This window comes from Panthera uncia, chromosome B4 (assembly GCF_023721935.1).
Source record: "Panthera uncia isolate 11264 chromosome B4, Puncia_PCG_1.0, whole genome shotgun sequence".
Classification (NCBI taxonomy): domain Eukaryota; kingdom Metazoa; phylum Chordata; class Mammalia; order Carnivora; family Felidae; genus Panthera; species Panthera uncia.
In genome coordinates, this window is record NC_064809.1 from 94,372,650 (window position 1) to 94,394,135 (window position 21,486).

The 21,486-nt window shown below is 37.1% G+C and overlaps 1 protein-coding gene across 1 annotated transcript in view; it reads left to right on the top strand.

The window, feature by feature from the left end:
- TRHDE (thyrotropin releasing hormone degrading enzyme) overlaps positions 1-21,486 on the top strand; it is a 383,274-nt gene that overhangs the window by 114,027 nt on the left and 247,761 nt on the right. The window lies entirely within an intron of this gene.

Below are 21,486 nucleotides of genomic sequence, written 5' to 3' on the forward strand. Positions count from 1 at the left end.
GTACTGTGGAGAGGTGCTTGCCAGCATCTCATTTAATCCTCACGGCTACTGGATGGGTAGATACTGTTAGAACATTTTTCACCCAAGGGACTTGACATCCAGGGAATATTTCATTCATCCAGGCAGCCAATAAGTGGAGGAGCTGGGATTTCAAGTTAAATCTTGATGACTCCCAGAACTCTTCAATATTTTACACTGAGAAGACACTCATTATTTTCTTTTTCCTAATTCTCAGGTGTTGGATCTCAATGTATTAATTGTCCCTCACATTATTTTTGTCTAGTCATATGTCAGTAAAGGTGTAGTAGGTAGAATAAAAACTGTATAATGGAAGAGAAGGGAAACTGTATAATGGAGATTGTGTTCACCACCAATATTCTTACTTCCTTTTACAAAGATAATATGTTCAGTAATCATTTGTTGAGTGAATAAATGAGTGAATTTTGTTATCCAAATTCGAATGAAGCTACCGCTTTTTCAGGGGAGTGAACTGTGACTTTCCAGGAAGTTAGAAAGGGTACGTATACCCATTAGAAATGCTGTAGTTATTTTTCCTTCTCAGAAAACCTGTTTTGAAATGTTACATCATAGCAGTATTTTGTCCCCCTGCCCCTGCCCCGGCCCCTGCCCATTTTATTTTCCTTCTCAAGAACATTTCGATCAGCATCCACATAAAAGTGATTGCTCATTGGTAAGAATAAAGTGCTTACCTGATCAAAAGTGTTAGCATTTGAACCACAGGTTCCTCTCTCTGGAGAACTGGGTCTATTTTATTAAAGTACCTGCCTGCTGCGTAGCTTTATTGGCCTTACAATGAGTTGTTTAGGAAGTAGATGAAATAGTTGATATTGTTACTAAATTGGTGTGGCATACAATTTTAAGGAATGATATTACAAAATTCTACTGATATTATAAATGATATTACAAAATCTTTCTGAAAGATGTGCTCTTAGAATCTATAAGATTTTATTTCAAATTTCTAAACAAAATTTTATTTCAAATAGGATCTATATTTAGTTTAGTTTAGTTTTTTTTTTTTTCCTTCTTTCCCTCTCCCCTCCTCTATATCAACTTCCTATTAGCATCTGTTACACTGAAATCTCCCTGGTAGGCACCCAATGCAGGAAGGACTATCTGACCTCATTTGCATGGGAGGTGACACTGTTCTCTACTCCAGGTAAAACCGGCTGGGAACCTCCCAGCTTGACCCTAATGTAAAATTCACAAGTGCTTATGTTGCAAGTTCAGCAAGAGAAATAAAATGTGGATCTTTGTCCCCTTCAGACCAGTAATTAGTAGAGGAACTCAATTTATAACTTCAGGGGGTTCCATGTAACTGTCAGCTTGCAGCAGGAAGCATTTCTGTTCCTCTCTTTCACTCACAATTGAACCATGCAGGCTTTCATCTGGTAGAAAAGAGCTTTGTTCACTGTTACTATTACTTGTTAAGCTCCTTATGGTGTATATAATTGAATTATTTGACTTACCCCAGCACACTCCTTTTTATGTATGTAGGGGAGTTACCATGGTCTATGGCACTTTATAAAATTCCTTTTAAAATTCTACTTATTTATGTATCTATAGATATTTAGAGCTGTGTATTAATGGATTTATATGTCTGCTTTCTAAATACTCCCTATATAAAATTTCTAAGCACAGAAGCATTTTGACAGATCCTTAGTTCCCATTGTATATAATGATTAAATAAATTCTATGGAAACCAACTCAGTTTTTGTTAATGGTACATGTGGATGTGTCCTAGAGATGAACTGTGTCTGCCTTGACCCTTCAGATCTATCGAAGATGGTTTTCTCTCTCCCTCCCCGCTTCTATCTTTCCTTCCATCTTCTGTCCTTCATTCTTTCCCTCCCTCCTTTCTTCCTTTCCTTATTTATTTAATAAGCACTTATTGAGTGCCTCCCACCCACACTTTTCTATGTCATGGGGATACAGCAGTGAATGAAAAAGGCAAAAATCCCTTTCCTCCTGAAGTCCTTCCTTCAGGCTTACATCCTGTTGGGTAAAGACAGACATTAAAGCAATTATTAACACATATAGCATATCAGATGGAGATAAATGCCATTAAAAATAATGCTAGTTCAACTGATGAATGGATAAAGAAATTGTGGTTTATATACACAATGGAGTACTACGTGCCAATGAGAAAAAATGAAATATGGCCTTTTGTAGCAACGTGGATGGAACTGGAGAGTGTGATGCTAAGTGAAATAAGCCATACAGAGAAAGACAGATACCATATGGTTTCACTCTTATGTGGATCCTGAGAAACGTAACAGAAACCCATGGGGGAGGGGAAAGAAAAAAAAAAAAAGAGGTTAGAATGGGAGAGAGCCAAAGCATAAGAGACTGTTAAAAACTGAGAACAAACTGAGGGTTGATGGGGGGTGGGAGGGAGGGGAGGGTGGGTGATGGGTATTGAGGAGGGCACCTTTTGGGATGAGCACTGGGTGTTGTATGGAAACCAATTTGACAATAAATTTCATGAGGGAAAAAAAATAAATAAATAAAAAATAATGCTAGAATGGAGGGAAAAGAAGAGTGGGAGGAAGATGAGGCACAGGAAGGTGGCTGAAATTTTAAAATGAGTAAATACAGAAGGCTTCATTGGGAAATTGACTTTGGAGCAAATCACTTAAGGGAGTAAAGGAACAAGCCAAATGATATTGTGGGACAAGGATATATAGGCATAGAGGCAGAGGAAACAAATTGCCCAGATCTTGAGAGGGGAGCTTGGTGGTATATTTCAGCAATAGGCAAAAGGCAAGTATGACTGAAACAGAGTGAGTAAATGGGTGTGAAATAGGAGATGAGGTCAAGGAAGGAGTAATGGATGTGGAAAAGATGATGTATAGCCAGCAGGTCATGGTAAGGATTCTGGCTTTTTCTTTTCTCTTTTCTTTTCTTTTCTTTTCTTTTCTTTTCTTTTCTTCTTTTCTTCTTTTTTTCCTGGGTGAGATGGAAATCTATTGGTCAGTTTTGAGCAGACGTATTACATAATCTGGCTTCTGTCAAAAAAGGGTGAGCTATGCACCTAGTTTGAAAATACACTGTAGGGCGGGATGCCTGGGTGGTACAGTTGATTAAGCATCAGACTCTTGATTTCAGCTCAGGTCATGATTTCATAATTCGTGAGATCAAGCCCTGAGTCGGGCTCTGACAGTGCAGAGCCTGCTTAAGATTCTCTCTCTCTCTCTCTCTCTCTCTCTCTCTCTCTCTCTCAAAATAAATAAATAAATAAACATTTAAAAAAAAGAAAATACACTATAGGGCAATTGTTCTTAATCAGGGGTTAATTGAGGCACTTAGCAATATCTGGAGACATTTTGTTTGTCACAACTCAAGGTGGGTGGTGGGGGAGTGTGTGCTACTTGTGTTTAGTGGGTAGTACTGCTAAAAATCCTATCATGCACTCAGGAGCCTCCACAATAATACTAGCTCCAAATGTCAATAGTGCTGAAACTGAGACCCTGATTAGTGGCAAAATGTGGAGCATGAAAAACAGTTAAGAGGCTCCAGCAAAATCCAGGAAAAAAATGATTATGGCTTGGACTAAGATGCTAACAGTGAGGTAGTTGGAAGTGGTACAATTCTGGATATATATTGAAAACATAGACAGAAATATATGCAGATGAAGAAAATGTGGGATGTGAGAGAGAGGTACCAAGGACAGCTCCAAGGTTTTTTTTTTTTTTTTGGCCTGAGAATAAGGATGGAATTGCCTTTTGCCGAGACAGAACAATTGTGGAAGGGGATAATTTTTGAGACTGATATGTCTATTAACCATTCAGGTGGCACCTTGATGTCTTGAAAGGAACTCAAATAGGCAGTTGAACTTATCAATATGATGTTTGGGTGAGTAATCTGGCTACAGATATCCATTTGCCAGCATATGATGATGTAGAAAGTGGTGAGGCTATATGGACTTACCAGGGCTGTGAGAGCAGATAGAAAAGAGAAAGGAACAAGGACGGGCTGATGCAGTGTTCAGAGGATAGGGACATTAGGATCCAGTAAAGACTTCAGAGAAGGAGCAACTGGTTGAGAAACTAAGAAAACATGTATCTGTAGTATTTCTGACCATCTAATGAAGAATTTCAAAAGTGAGCAGATGTTAAATTGTGGTAACTCAAGTTGGATGGGCACTGAGAATTGACCATTTATTGGTGTTCGCCATGTGAAGGTCATAGTGATCTTGACAAGAGCAGTTTCAGGGCAAAGGCCAGAGAAGTGTGTTCAAGAACAAATGGGGGTGGAACTGGGAGGGGATACAGTGACTAGAGACAGTGAGTTTAGACCACAGATTGGTACTTCTGAAAATTCCCAGTGGGGAGTGTTCTGGGAATAGAGGAGAAGGGAGAACTGTTTGTGTTCTATCTAGTACTGCTCACCTCTGGATAAGAGCTGTTTCTGTGAACTGGTAGCCCCTTACCTTGCAGATCTGACCCTGTCCCAAACCGTATCAAGGGAGACATGGAACTTGCCTCTCTTTGATTTGCATTAGAAAACTGAAAATCAAAACAAGTAACAAAACTCTCCTCCAGGTAACCTGACACTACTGAAGCTTTGGAGGTGATGTGCACATGTGTGCATGCTAGGCCATTACACCGCAAGAAGCAAAATGAAATGCAACAAACCCGTAAAGTATAATATTGTATCTTTTCTTAAAAGTCACTTTGCTGTTCTCATAAACCTGCGATATCTTCTCTCTACCCAAGTTCTTTTTCATTCTTAGTGCTGAATAGTTTCACTTTCTCCACTGTGGCATCATCTCATGCTAGATCCTCTCCAAGGATTTGAGTTTCCACTCCAAGTAGTTTATCAGAATGGCTCCCTAAGAGGAATTCTGATGCTTGTTGTTAGGACAGTAATTTATTCTCCTTGTTGCACAAAGATATTCCTTTAACATTTTGAGCCAAAATAGGCAGCCAGTGTATACTGTATGATGATTTGTTTTTAAAATCTCTAAGTTAGATAATGAAACCTTAATTGTATGAAGTTTGTAGAGATTTCCTCTTGCTTGGTATTGGGTTGTAAGCAGAGGATACAATACCGGAAGCCTTTCTATAACTGTGTGTCCTATTTTCCCTAACACTCTCAAAGGCATAGAGGTTTACTTTACAACAATATTTTTGTAGACATATAAAGAACTAAGCTATCTGTCCTCTAATCTCAAGAACATTGACCACAGCTACAAAACCAAATGGATTTATATTTATAAACTATGGGCCATTCTTAAGGACTTTGTACATTCTAACCCATTTAATCTTTTCCACAGCCTTTGAGGTAGTATCTGTTATTTTCTCATTTTCCAGGTGAGGAAATTTAGGCACTAAGTGACTAAGTAATGTACTCAGTTCACACAGCAGGAATTAGAGGATTTATAATTCAAGTCCAGGCTGTCTGTCTCCAGAATCTTGAAATTCTGCTCAAACAGATTCTAGAAATGTTGAAGATCCAGAGAATTAAATATGGGTCACCTTAATAAACTAGATAATCTGATTACTAGAGGGATAATGTAATACATATTTTTATTAATTTCATATTGATATTAAAAGTAATATATGGTCCTTATAGAAAATTTGGAGACTTAAAAAATTAAAGAAGTACATGTTTTATAACTCATAATTTCATCAACTAGAAGATCTATTTGAATACTTTATCATTTTCTTTTAATTCTAGTGTAATTAACATAGAGTGGTTGTATTAGTTTCTGGTATACAATATAGTGATTCAGCACTTTCATACATCACCCAGTGCTCATCACTTCAAGTGCATTAATCCCCGTCTTATATTTCACCCATCCCCCCACTCTGTATTTGAATATTTTAAATAGTTTTTCATCATAGCTGCTTTATAAGTTAATTAGGTAGCAGATAAAGTGACTCAGATTTGTATTACAGTATTTTGTTATTCATCCTATTTATATTTCAATTAATTATGGCAGATAGTTTTTAGTTTCCTTTTGCTGCTACTTTGTAATTTGTAAATCAATAAGTTTTGTAAGGGAGTTTGCTTGATTGCTTCTTTTCAGTACACTGTGCTTTTATGAAGAATTCATTACCTGCTGTGATTGTAGAAGGAGCCACAGGTATTTTGTAACAAGAATTTCTGGCCTCAAGGAGATTGTGGTTTTGTTGAGGAGATAATACAATATTTACTGAAATTAATGGATTAGAGACTCACACAATACAGAATATAATCAAACACCGAAATTTTGTAGGACAAAAATATAGTACCATGTTAAGTTAAGAATGTGGGATCATTGCACAATGCTGTAGGCATGAAATGCACATAAAAAGAAGCTTTATATTTACCTGAGTCCTGAAAAAAGAAACACATTTAATCAGAGGTGGAGAAGAAAGGGGAGATATCATTTTGAGAAATGTGTAATAGGGAAAGCCCTTGGATCCCATGGGCTTTATGTATCGTGTTGATAGAGTCTATTTTTTTTCTATAATGAGATAAGTTATGGGATAACTTATGGGATAAATTGCCCTATTGAAGTTCATGAATAGAAGCAGCTAGCTTGAATGATTGAGTTTTGTTTAAGCTATCACAGATGTATTCCCTTTTTTATTATAGTGGTGTTGGTGGTGGTGGTGGTGGTGATGATGATGATGGGCTATTTGCAAGTAGTGAAGCTTGGGAGATTTTTCATTCATAAAATGTTTGCACTGACCGCTAAGTATTTCACTCTCTGTGGTTATGCATCTTTTTTCTTTAAGTTGTGATATGTTTGTTGTTTCTAACTTGAAGTGATAATTATATAATACTGTTCCCCATCTTAGTTTTGCATCTCACACTTCAGTTATTATTTGAGACTTCATTTTTTTTAAAGTATGACTTTTTTTCTAATCTTGCTTTTGCTTAGGTAGGCATTGAATACTATACATATGTCTTGTTGGTTCAAGTAATACTGCTTTTAATACTGGGGTCTCTATGTATAGTCTGGTCTAATTATGCATAATGTCAATTTACTCCCAAGATGCTTTTTTCAACCAGAATTCCTAAAAATATTTGAAGTTATGCTGGATCTATTTAATATTATGGTTTCTTGATGGAAACTAATGTAAGGCCGTCCCTGTGGATTAACATTCTAGTACATTGTTAAGGGATCAGATGAGACAGTACTTTGCCTTCTGATTTACCAGGTAGTATAGAGAAATGAATTTCCTCAAATGGCTATCCTCCCCCCCCCCATTTAGAATCAAATAGTCTCTCCCTATTTTATAAAACTAATTTATTTCTGAAAAACTCTTCATATGATGATTTGTTCATAAACCGAAAGAGCAGTTATCGTTTCTTTCAAAGGAAAATATTTTTCATATATTCCTAATCCTCACTCTGACAGCCATGTGTAGTAAAACAACACCAAATCCTATTAAAATGGACACAGTTACTTCAATATATTACAGTTATTTTAACACAGTTTAACAAGCATTTTCCCCTTCATTAATTATTCCATAATATGGCCACTTAATTGTTCGTGTTAAGCTATTTTGCTGCTATTAGATGCTATATACTTCCAAGACTGTACTAACAAACAAAACATATATAGATACTCAATGTTTGTGATATTTAATAACTAGTGCAAAAAAAGAGAGAAAGAAACAGAACAGTAAAGAAGAAAGAAATCAATGAAAACAGTGAATTTTAGTGGGAATGATGCATGAGATTATTACTGCTGTAAACTAGCAAACCACGGTACGCTGAGTGGAGAATTTAATGCGACACAAACCGACTATAAAACTGAATTAACTAATTAATTCGACAAGCATTTATTGAGTAGTTACTATGTACACTGTATTCAGCAATGACAATAAATGCCTTCTTCCACTAGAAGCTTAAAATCTAGTTGAAGAGATGTTTTTTTTAATTATTTTGCTAGCTTGTTCTTTGCTCTATTTGCTTACTACCCTCCTTCTTACATTTCCAGTTTTAAGAATTTCAAACCTTCACAACTTTGGATTTAGTCCTAAGTATATTCTCACTGATTTTCAGGGATTGTGAAAGATTGCTTATCCTGAAAATAGATGCAATTTTAGAAAGTGCTTAATTTGATCAGGGCGTATTTACAAAGAGACCTCCAAGACATTGTTGTACATTTTCTGACAGAGGTAGTTGGCTCTTAAAGCTTGGCCATTAAGTTAGGAAATAGCTCCTTCCAGTGTTTTCATATGTAGTCATTGCCTGGGCCTTGTGCCATACACTCTGCATTCTTTTCTATTAGTATGGGTCAAGTGGTGTTCCGGCATTGGACACCTCCTCCTTTGTGCATCCTCCCTCACCTGCTCAAGGACATCACTTCAGCAGTCTTCCCTTCCCACTCCTGAATCTTCAGTTTTCTCTATTGGATCTCCCCCCATCAGCATTAAAAATATGGTGCTATTTCCCTCAACTTAATCACACGCCACACACCCTCACTCCAGCTACTACACCATTCTCTCTTCCCTTTTACAGCTGAACTGCTTGAAAGTGTTGTCCATCTACACTGACTCTGATTTCTCTCTTTCCCTTGTCTCTTGGATACCCTCTCCATCGGGCTTTTGCCCTAATACTGTACTAAAACTGCTCCTGTCAGATTCAAAATGGCTCCACATTGCTAAACCCAGTGGCCAATTCTAAGTCCTCCTCTTGAGGTGTCAGCAGTATCTGACAGTTGTTCTCTCCAATGTCTTGAAACAGTTTTCTCTTGTCTTTTAGGATAACACATTTTCCTGTTTTCTTTTCTTTTCTTTTTTTTTTTTACCAAATCACTGGCCATTCTTTCCAAGTCCGTTTTTTCCCTCTATCCCCCTCTCCAGCTGATTCATATTGGAGTGTCTCAGGACTCAGATTTTGGACCTTTTATCTTTGCTATCTATGTTGCTGGTGACCTCATCCAGCCTCATAGGTTTAAATACTACAGTTTGATGGCGATGATTTCCAAATTTACAGATCCAGCCTGGTTCTCTTCTCCGCTCCAAATTTCATCATTCTACTGGCTGTCTGACATCTACATTTGGATGCCTAATGAGGATCTGAACTTAATATGTTCAAATTGGAGCTGCAGATCTTATACCACTATCTTGTTCCTTTCATCGTCTTTCCTATCTTAGGAGAGGGCAATTTTATTCCTTCAAAAGTTGGATATGTAAAAAAATGACTGGGATTATAATCTTTTTTTCTCATGTTACATGTCCAAACCATCAATAAATGGTTTTCTGGTTCCATATTCTACATGTATTCAGAATCTGATCACTTGTCACCATGTCCACAGCTACTCTCATTCCAGCCACGATGCTTTCTTATCTGGGTCGAGGGGTGTGAGAACATGACATATTTGAATCTACCAGGTTCTTATGAAGGATTGGGCTTGTCTGATGATGTTGCGCTCCTACTCAAATATTCCAATGGCTTCTCATTAATTATAGAGTAGAATCCAGAACTTTTGCTTTGTCCTGCAAGACCCATGAGGATCAGGCCCATTGCTACTACTCTGACTCATCTCCTACTTCTCTCTTACTCATTCTCTGTTTCAGCTGCAGCACCTTCCTTGCTGTTTCTCCAATGTACCAAGCATGCATCAGCCTTAGGCCTCTGCACTCATTCCTTCCTAAGCCTGGAACACTTTTCCTTCAGATACATATACAGCCCAAATACCACCTTTCCCAGTGAGGTCTTCTTTGACCCTTCTATTTAAAATGCAGCCTTGCTAATTATTTCCTATCTCTCTTCCCTAATTTACTTTTCTCCATAGCACTTTGTATTATTTCCCTTGGCATATATTTATGTCTTATTTCTTATCTGTCTCCAAGTATCCCCTGCCACTGCCCCAAATGTAAGCTCTATGAGAGCAGACATTTTTGTCTGTTCACAGCTCTATTCTCTCTGCCTAGAGCAGTGTGTGGCCCAAGGTAGGCACTTAATAAATTCTTGTTGAGTGAATAAGTAATCTCTAGTTTCTTCCTGTTTTAACCTTCTTCACCACATTGGAGAAGGAGAGAAGGGAAAGCTTTGGCTGCTTTGTGAATCAAATAAAATATAATTTATTTTTTAGTAGAGTAAACCAAGAAATAATGGTAATATATCTTATAAACTTCTAAGGAAGTTCTTTTTTTGTAAATATAAGTGGAAGGGGTGAAAGATGAGTTAACTGAAGCTGCAGCCATTTTCTCATTAAGGATTCATGTAAAGGAAGTTGTTGGTGAAAAATGGGTGAGTTGATATCTAGAAGTATTGAACTTTTGGTTTATTATCATAGCAATCCTAAAGCAAGGAGGCTATTAAGAAGCTATACTTTGCACCTGGAAGGATTCTGCAATCTAAAAATGAAATAATTATTTAGTTGTCTACCAGCTCTTTCCCTCTTGTTGTTGGCTGAGATGAAAACAACATTTATTCAGGAATTCGACAACATTGTTGCCTATCTACTATATATTAGACATTGTTTTATTAGGTACTAGAGAATCAGCAGTTAAGAAGAGACATCAATCCCTGTCCTCATTGAGCTTATATTTTAGTAAAGAAGAGAGGTAGACAGTAGATAAATATATAGTGTTAAAAAGTGATAACTGCTAGGAGCACCTTGGTGGCTCAGTTGGTTAAGTGTCTGACCTCAGCTCAGGTCATGATCTCACAGTTTGTGAGTTTGAGCCCTGCACAGGGCTGTCTGCTATCAGCACAGAGCCCCCTTCAGATCTCTTCTTCCCCTCTCTCTGCTCCTCCTCTGCTCACTTTCTGTCTGTCTGTCTGTCTGTCTCTCTCTCAAAAGTAAATTAAAAAAAATTTAAGTGATAACTGCTATAGGGAAAATAAGGCAGAGAAGAGTATCAGAAATGGTGGGTTGTAGTTTTAAATAAGGTAGATGGTCAGGGGATGCCTTGCTGAAATGGGGATACCTGATTCAAAATTTGAAAGAGTGAGGGTATCCTGAGGAGAAGGGTGTCTGACTTGTTGAAGAAATAAATAGTAAAGAGGGGTGCCTAGGTGGTTCACTTGGTTAAGCATCCGACTCCTGATTTTGGTTCAGGTCATGATTTCATAGTTCATGAGTTCAAGACCTGTGTCGGTCTCCATGCTGACAGTGTGGGGCCTGCTTGGGATTCTCTCTTCTTCTCTCTGTGCCCCTCCCCCACTTGCACATGTGTATTCTTTCTCTCTCTCAAATAAATAAATAAACTTAAAAAGAATAGCAAGGAGATTGGTGTGCCTGGAGCAAAGTGAGTGAGATTGAGGGTGGGGGAAGATGAAGTCTACAAGGAAATGGGGCCAGGTTGTGAAGGAACTTGTTTTTTGGCCACTGAAAGGTACGTACTTTTATTCTGAGCAGAGGCATTACTTTAGTCTGCTTAGGCTGCCATAACAAAACCCATAGACTAGTTGGGTTGAAACAACCCAAATTTATTTTCTCACAGTTCTGCAGGCTAGAAATCTGAGATCAGGTACCTGTCCAGTCAATTCTGGTGAGAACTCTCCTCGCTTGCAGATGGTCACCTTCTTGCTGTGTTTTCACACAGCAGAAGGAAACAACAAGCTCTCTGGTGTTTCTTCTATTAAAAGGCACTGTCCTATCATGAAAGCCCCACTCTCATGACCTCATCTAAATGGAATTATCTTCCTTCCAGAGACCTCATCTCCAAATACCATCACATGGGGAGTTAAGGCTTCAACATATGAATTTGGAGGGGATACAATTCAGTCCATAGCAGGCATGGTCCAGCATGGCTTACATTTTTAAGGGATTGAATTGTCTGCATCATGTAGAACGTTGGGGGAAGGGCTGGGTCCAAGCCCAAAGCAGAGAGAGGCTACTGCATTAATCTGAGAAATAATGTTGTATCAGACCAGAGTGGTGACAGTGGAGATGGAGAGAAGTGGGCAAATTTTGATGTATTTTGAAAGGTGGTTCAACAGGATTTGCTGAATTACAATAGGACTTCAAATGAAGGTTTGATGTCAGTTCCTCTCAACTAGAGTTTAGACAGGCTTGAAAAACTATGAGTTTTCCTTTATTCCCCCTGTGGCTTACACTTCTATGTAGCTACAGTGAAAGGGAACAATCTTTCTATGCCTCTTTCTCTTTCTTGGTTATTTGAAATTAACATAGCAAGATAAATAATTTGTATTTTCTGTATTTTCTAGACAGAGCAGCTGTATTTAGAACAAAATAATGGCTGTAATAATCCTTTTCTGGGAGTGAGTTGCTTCCTTCACTGGCCATTGGTCAGTCTGGAGTTAATTATAGCCAAATAGCAATCCAAAGCCCTAGAGAAAGGGAGGAACATTTCATTAAAGTCTGGGCTGGGGATTACTGCTGACAGAAGCACTGACAATCAGGCAATTTTAAAAGAAAGGTGACCATTTCCATAAACTTTAGAGCTAAGATAGCTTATATTCAGATCAGAAGGTTTTTCGGAATAGCTTCAAGAAACTGAGACTGAGGGATAGTTATGTAAATTAAGGTTAAGTGTCTAAAAGTCAATTAAGGCAAGATGCTCTATAAGAAAGAGTCAAAATGCATTTTTTTTCTTTTCTTTGTTTCAGTGTATTTGTGACAGTGTTCTTTATCCAATTTAGAATTTTTCAAATGTTTCCATTGTAAAGATAGGAGTGATTACTTCCTAATAGATTATCCTTTCATTTTGAAGGTTTACAAACCAAGTGGTAATCCTGATCAGGGCATCCTTTTACCTTTGGCATTAAGGTCTTTTGATCTTATCAGATAATGAAGGCTAATAAAAATCCTTGCTGTAAGTCAAGGAATATCTACTTATAATTTCATAGGGTGGAAAGCAGATGTTCTGTTGTAACCTGAGGAAGGTGTGCTTTATTTACTTTCTTGTCTAATGTAGGAGATGGGTCCTCATCAAATTTTAATCATGAATTATTACAAAATCAGCTATTTTTTAAAGCTTTAAAATTATGACTGTATTCATTATGACATTGGGGGATCCAGGATTGAGACTGAAAGTTGTTGAGATTTCAGATGGAAAATTGCTACTGGTCCACCTTTCAGTGTTAAAATCTTTCCATTACCGCCTGTGAGAATTTTGCTGCTGCTGCTTATGGACTTTGAAATGTAAAACAGACTGAAGTGTAAAACAAACCTTAGCCTGTAAGGGAGGTTGCAATACACAAACAGAGTGAATCCAATATGGTAGTTGTAAATGAAGGCTTTAGGGCATTTCTGAAGCCTTTTAAAGGGTAATTTTGAAAGAAAGGGTGAGTCCCATATGCCATTTTTTCAGTTGGAGGAATTTTAATGGTTTGTAACTTAGATTTATTCTTTATTGGCTTTATTTTTTTTTCCCTTATGGATTCTGTCTTTGTATGGGAAATAATTTATGAATGATCTAGAGTGTGTCTTCAATAGTATAGAATAAAATGTTTTTAAGCTTTTAAATTGTTTAGCAGTTATTTTTATTGTACAGACTGAAAAATATTCACTAAGCTGTAAAATAATTGATAGATTGATAATGTGTAGGATAATTTAGCTTCTTAAGTACATTGAGATATATCCTGCCAATTTTTATTAATATTAATAAAGCCAGCTGGTAAATGGTATGAAACTTGATGAGCCAAATTTCTCTAGTGGACAAAACCAAGGCTTCATGTCTGTAGCAGAAATTTGGGTATACCCCAAATCATAATTTCTTACATCTATTGCTATGAACCAAATTGTATCTCCTTCAAAATCATATGCTGAAGCTCTAACCCTCAAGTGCCATATTTGGACATAGGAGATAATTAAGAGGTAATTTGGAGGTCATAAGAGTAGAATCCAAATCTGATAGGACTGATAACTTTAAAAAAAAGGAAAAAGAGATCTCTCTCTGTCTCTTTCCATCATTCATGTGAGGTCACAACAGCTGTCTACAATCCAGAAAGAGAGCTCCCACCAGAACCTAACCAGGCTGCAACATGACTTTGAATTTCTAGCTTCCCAGACTATGATAAAATTAATTTCTGTTGCTTAAGCCACCCAGTCTATGGTATTTTGTGGGGCAGCCCAAACTGCCTAATAATCCAATAGGTAATTTTCAATACTGTTTGTTTAGGTTTGTGGTGGGGTGCCAGTGAAGACATGGCTAAAATAAAGATCATAGAAACCACTTGAGTTATTCAGGCCTTTGAATAACAATTCTATTTTGTCTGAATTTGATTATTTAGAGAGAACTTATTGATTTACCTCCTTAAATACCTGTTACTTTGCTTCACCCTTCCCTCTCATCTGTACTGAAAAAAATTCATGATTAAAATGAATAGTAATCATTTAAAGAAGTCTCCATAATCAATATGATAGTTTTCAGCAAACTTTCTTTGTAAAAGGTTAGAAAGAAAACATTTTTAGCTTTGTGAATCATACCATCTCAGTAGCAACTTTTCAACTCAGCCATTATAGCATGGAAGCAGTCATAGACAACATATAAATGAATGAATGTGGCTATGTTCCAACGAAATTTCATTTACAGAAACAGACGGTTGGCCAGATTTGGCCCATAGGCTATAGTCTGCTGAATCCTGCATGACTAGATAACCTCTTTAGTTCAACAATATAAAAATTACAAATCCTTTAAACCAAGAGACCCTTATTAGGGTTTTTTTGTACATTTTTATAAATGTTTAAGAATCAAACTGAATCAGTACATTCAAAATAATTAGTATACTTTGTTTTTCTTAAAGGCTTCCATTTGATCATAAGTACATACAGAATATATACATTCATAGAATACATTTTTATTAATGAGTAATTATTAATGTATTATATACCATGCATCAATTTATTAATATATATATTTTAAAATATGTTTGTATACAATTAATTTATATACACTGATTATATATTCACATTTTATATATTACATATTCATACCCCATATGCACATAAAGACTGTTATACTGAATACCCTTATATAATTTATTTTCCATTCACACTTAAAATGAATAACATTTGGAAACTTTGATCTTTTTTGTCAGGATTAACATGCCCATTTTTCTCTACAACCTCTAATAATGCTTCAAATTAAGAAGGGAGATGGTAGAGAGTAATGACTGAGACTGAGGAAGGAAGGGAGGGTATGCTGCAGATTTGAGGAAAGGGAAGGTGTGAGATAATTGTCCTGGAGCGGGGGGGACAGCCAAATGATAACAGAAATATAGTATGATTTCTGCACAGAATAAGGGCCCACTTAACTGTGTGGTCATAAATTTAAAGTGAAAGCCATGATCCAACAATGTAGGCACAGGAGAGACATACAGTAGGGCTAAGCCAAGGTGGAGGTTGTGCCCAGGAGAGAATGATGGAGAGAGAGGCAAAGGAGCTGAAGATAGCAGCAAGGGAAGGACTGAATAGTTACAGTGATGCCTCATGTCATCTAACCTGGGTGAAATGGGATCTAGGATGTGAGAGGAGGCATGGCTGTGAAAATGTGTACAATTAATGGGTTGGGGATCCCAGGATGGAGGAGGGTGAAATATTGTTGGCACAGAAGTTGAAGAACAAGGCTGGAGAGTTAGGATGCTGCAAACAAGAACTGGATTGCTTAAAATGAAGACCTTGCCAGGCGGTATAATCATTGGAAAAGACAATGTCCAGGGTATGACCACAGACTCTGTGGGGACAATGAAAAAGACTTTTGAATTAGGTGATGGGGCTTACATTTCAGATCTGTATATCTAATAATAAGAGACATTATTTTGAGTAATATGATGCTTCTCATAGTCCTAAGTTCACTAAGCCTCATGCCTAGACCACTGCGGCCCTGTTTCAGAACTTGGGCCACAGGAAGGTGGCCCTCACATTGCAATAGTCATTCCTGAGATGTGCAGGGTGGAACATGTGCATAAGAAATAGTCTCAGAGAACACATAACATGTTTCAGAATCTGTCACATTTTTAAACCTAGAAGATGTAAAATTGAGGATATGTTCCTACAGTGTCAGATTTTGTGTATCTGTTGTCAAACATATCAGTCACTGAAGATACGAGATGAAAAAAAAACTACAAATAAATGATCACAAAGAAGAAAATACGCTGATCCTCATTCTTAGTTGGCAGTTGATTTATTTTGATAGATATATTGCTGTGTTATAGTTGCTGTTTTTTTTGTTTTTTTGGTACTGAGCCTAGAAGTGAATCTTAGAATGCTAAGATCCGATGTGAAATATGACACAAGTATCACAAAGATGTTGCCACAAAGCTCGTTAAAGTATTAAGCTTACATTAATAAGTCCTTTTTTGTCTTCAAAAATACAGCAGGATAAAAAAAATATAGCAGAATGTAGATAAATGTATCAGTACAATTCCCATCATTTTGCTTTTTGCAGTGTTTCACTGGGAGAGAATGAGTAGGTACAAATTGCAATTAGTAATTCACCGGACTCACGTGAACATGCTCAGGTATACATTACCCTTTTGTGCACTGAGGGTGGTAAAAGTTTAAGAAATAGTAGTTTGGGCAATTAATTGCATAGACTTGGAAATGTTAAGATGAGCTTTTTTTAAGCCTACCTTAATGTACTTAATTTAAATTTTTTAAAGTCACCAGTGTCTAATAAACGGGGGCAAGACAATACTTTCTGAGCTCTCAAATTCTAAACTCCCAGGCAATCTACCCAGGCAACAGGTAGATTCTGAAGATGCCACTTTCAACAAGATTTAGAGGAGATTCATGAAGCAGTGTGTATTTGTGACAGGAATTGTATGCCTCTCATCTCCCAAAACAACTCTTGCTTTTCTTAGGTACAACAAACTGCCTAAGAAAAAAATGTACAAAGAAGAAAGTCATAATAAGATTTCATTATTGGCCTTCCTTAATAGATGACCAACTCTATTTAATTTCACGACATCATAAGCATCATAGATGTTTCATGCCAGCATCCTGGGCATCTCTCATCATCTTGAGTCTTTGCTACATTTATATGCATGCATTCCCTGATCTCATTCAAATTCACATCTGCTCCCAACTCTCCCATTCCACCTTTTGGAACTCCCTCTGTGTTATTAGCAAGTTCCATGTTCTTAACTTCTTTTTTGAATGTTTTCTTTACTTTTCAGCTCTAACTAATCTTGACTGTATTTTCAAGGACACCTATTTGCCTGTGGCTCTCTTAAGTGGGGGTGAGTTTTCTTTCACATCCCACAACATGCAAGCCTGGAGGTGTCATTCTAGTTGAAAGCTATTTACGTGTTAAGTAGCTTCTCTACCACCTTCCAAAAATCCCATCTACCTGAGTTGATGCAAGTGAATTATACTGTCCCCTTCCTCATTTTGGCTGAATTTATTTGGTATTGCCTCTTAGGTATGCACTTCGTGAAATGATGTCTCACTGATGATCCTGAAACACTGCTTTTCTTTCCACCACTCTTCCGCCATTTTTGTTGGTTGTTTCAATGTCCATATTGGTAATCCTCAAAACACTTGAGAAACCTTGGTCTCCTTAGTTGTAGTGATCTTTTCCCTTGATCCATCTAGTCCATGGTCATACCCTGGACATTGTCTTTTCCAATGATTATACCGCCTGGCAAGGTCTTCATTTCAAGCATTCCAGTTCTTGTTTGCAGCATCCTAACTCTCCAGCCTTGTTCTTCAACTTCTGTGCCAACAATATTTCACCCTCCTCCATCCTGGGATCCCCAACCCATTAATTGTACACATTTTCACAGCCATGCCTCCTCTCACATCCTAGATCCCATTTCACCCAGGTTAGATGACATGAGGCATCTCTGTAACTATTCAGTCCTTCCCTTGCTGCTGTCTTCAGCTCCTTTGCCTCTCTCTCCATCATTCTCTCCTGGGCACAACCTCCACCCTGGCTTAGCCCTACTGTATGTCTCTCCTGGGCCTGCATTGTTGGATCATGGCATTCACTTTAAATTTATGACCACACAGTTAAGTGGGCCCTTATTCTGTGCAAAAATCATACTATATTTCTGATATCTTTTTGCTCTCCCCCTCTCCAGGAGAGTTATCTCATATCTCCCCTCTCCTCAAATCTGCAGCACACCCTCAGTCTCAGCCCATGATCTGTATGCTTATTTCATTAAAAAAACAATCAGAAGTGAATTTCCCCAAACAGTCAGTTAAGGGTCCAACTCTTGATCTCAGTTCAGGTCATGATCTCACAGTTCAGGAGATCTAGCCCCATGTCAGGCTCTGAGCTGACAGTTCAGGGCCTACTTGGGATTCTCTCTCCCTTTCTTTCTCTCTGCTTCTCCCCCACTCATGCACAAGTGTGTTCTCTCTCTCTCTCTCTCTCTCTCTCTCTCTCAAAATAAATAAACTTGAAAAAAAAAAAGTAGTGAATTTCCTTCTTCAGTCATCTGCATCCACACCCATATACCTAGCCTTCCCTCCTGGTATGATAAACTTTCTGTGAACCTATATGAGGCCAGCTCTTCCACAAATGGTCTTAATCCCATATCCTATATTTGCTTTTAAGACTTTGCTCTTAAAATTACCCTCTTAATTTTCCATCATCAGATTCCCTCCCCTCTTAACTAGGTTATCTTTAGACAAACAGGTTTCAGTATACCCTGTCCTAAACTAGCAAGCAAGCAAGCAAACAAGCAATATTTCCTGACACTGATTTCCTCTAGCTGTGGTCTCTCTGTTCCTTTATAGTAAAACTTTCAGAGTATTTTCCATACACTTTCTGTTCCTTACCTCTGCTTGTCCTTTGAGCCTATTTTAATTAGACTTTGAGTGTCACCAATAACTCTATGGTTCTATTGAACCATTAGGTCACTTGAGGGACTTCATTTTACTTGACCTCTCAGTAGCATTTAACAGGGCTGATCTCTCACTCCTTTAAAAATTTCTTTTCTTGGTTTCTGGAATGGTACTGTAGCTCTCCCTACTTCACTGGCTAGTATTCTCATAACCTTTCATAGATTCTAATTTTTTCAATGTCTAGATATTTACTATTCCAAGAATGGAATCCTTGCTCTCTCTTTTTTCCCTCTTTGGTGTCTCCCTATTGATTGTGTTCAGTCCATGGCTTTGGGGACTTATGTTTGCTGATGACTCACATTTATATCTTTATCTCTGACATTTTGTGAGTTCCATCTTATTGACATTTCAGATGCCAAATAGGCAAATATAAACACCCAAACACAGAAGTCTCATTTTCCTCACTGAACTTGCTCCTTCTTCCATCTTTATTTTGTTAAAAGCAGTGCCAGGATGTTTAGGTAAAACATCAGTCAGCCTTGATTCTTCTCTCTTATACATCCTTTATGTGATCCACTAGCAAGTACTGTAGACTTCTACCTTCAAGGTATATCCTCTATTTTCCCAGTTCTCACTAATTCCACTGCTACAATCTATTCCATATCACCATATTCTTCCTCCTGGGTTATTGAAACAGCATTCAAAATATTCTCTTGCAACTTTCTTGCAACTTTGCCTGTTACCCAATTCTACTGTCCGAACAACAACCAAAAGTGAGTTTTTAAAAATAAACTGCATTATTTCAGTCTCCCTTGTGTTGCTTCCCACCAAATTTAGAACAAGTTCTTATATAGGAGACCCTCCATGATCTGTCCTCTGGTTACCTTTCTGACAGAATCCACCCTTGCCTTTGTGCTCACCCCTCTCTAATAATATGATTTAATTTTTTTTAATGTTTATTTTTGACAGGGAAAGAGATAGAGTATGAGCAGGGGAGGGGCAGAGAGAGAGGGAGACACAGAATCTGAAGCAGGCTCCAGGCTCTGAGCTAGCTGTCAGCACAGAACCTGATGAGGGGCTCAAACTCACGAACTGTGAGATCATGACCTGAGCTAAAGTTGGATGCTTAACCAGTTGAGACACCCAGGCATCCCTAATAATATGATTTTATATGCTTACTTGAATATGCTACTCTCATTTCTCCTTCAGAAACTTCAAATTATTGTTCCCTCAGTCTGAAGTGCTTTTCACTAGAGACATATTTTGGGAATATGTTCAAATGCTGTCTCCTATAGAGATACAGAGAGACATTCTTTGACGATGTTACCAAAAGTAACTACTCATTAGACTTCATGTCCTTGTCCTTTTTCATTTTTCTTTTTAATACTTGTATGCCATGTTATATATTTTGTCATTTATATAGCAATGTCTAGTCATTCAGTTGGAAGTTTCATGAAGGCAGGAATTTATCTTATTAATTATATATGGTTTCTCAGTGACTGACAAATAGTAGATGCTTAATAAATATTTAGTGGATAAGCAAATTGTCGAAATATTAATGTTTTATTCTGAATTATCCCAGGTTCACTATTTTTCTTCTTTGTGTAAATATGGACAACTTTTCAATTATTTTAAGTCAGTAGAACCCAATTTAAAAATTTTAAATCTTATGTGGAGCCCTAACATAGACAAAAATATAAGCAAGAGCTTGTCTTGTTTATGGAAGTAGGGGATTGATGGGGGTATTCCTTGTTCTACCATTTCTTTAGCATGTGCCAATTGAAATATTATGTACTTAATGTATGTGATAGAAACATTTTTATTAGTCCCAGCTTGAGGTGTTTCCAAATTAATAGAAAAATTAAACTCCAAGTATTATTGGAAGGCCAACGTTTGAAAAATCTTCTCAGGGTAGTTTAGAAGAATCTCCTAAACCTATAGATCATGAGATTGAATTTTCAAGAGAAGAATACCTAATTCTTAATAGGGAAACCATCGCAATGGAGTCTGTTCCCAATTTCTGGAATAATCTGATGTGAAACTTGATAATTTTTTGTGTACTTAATAAACTACTTATTTGCTGCTTAATAAAGTGTAGGAACTAAGGATGATTTATTTATTATATTATTCACATGAGAGTAACATTTCAATGTTGTAACATATTTTCCACCAAGAAACAGTTTTTTATCATGAAAAATACGTAGTTCTTTGCAAAAATGAAAATGTACACGCAGAAAGTTCAAATTAAACCTAGTTTGTACTTGAGACATATAAGCTGCAAAAAATAACTCCCTTTCACTTGGTTTTAGATAACTCTTGTACAAGTTTAATTAAAATTATTCCTTTTTTATTCTTTTTTAAAGTGTAGTCATTCTTATGTCTTTAGAAACAGACTACTTTTTTTTTTAAAGAGTAAACTTTCAATGATAAATGAGTGACAGATTTCTAGGTTCTTTATTGCCTCTGTATCTCAATTGTCTGTGGTCTATTTTAAAATGCAGATGAATAGGCTATCAAGGGAGAAAATGGAGTGCAATGATTTCAGTTTTAATTTCCCACTCTGCCACTAACTCACTGTTTAATCTCGGGCAAAAGTCTCTCTGGACCTCAGTTTCTTAATCTAATAAATGGGGATCTTACTACTTGTCATTTTCATTTTGTCTAGGATATTGACAGATAAGCATCAAGCCTTTTGAGTCCATCTTAATTGGTGAATATAGATTAGATACCTATGGAAGTGTGTTAAATTCTTCTGTTCAATTCAGCAAGTGTCTTCTAATGTATTACTAAAATGAATCATTTTACACAGTGAA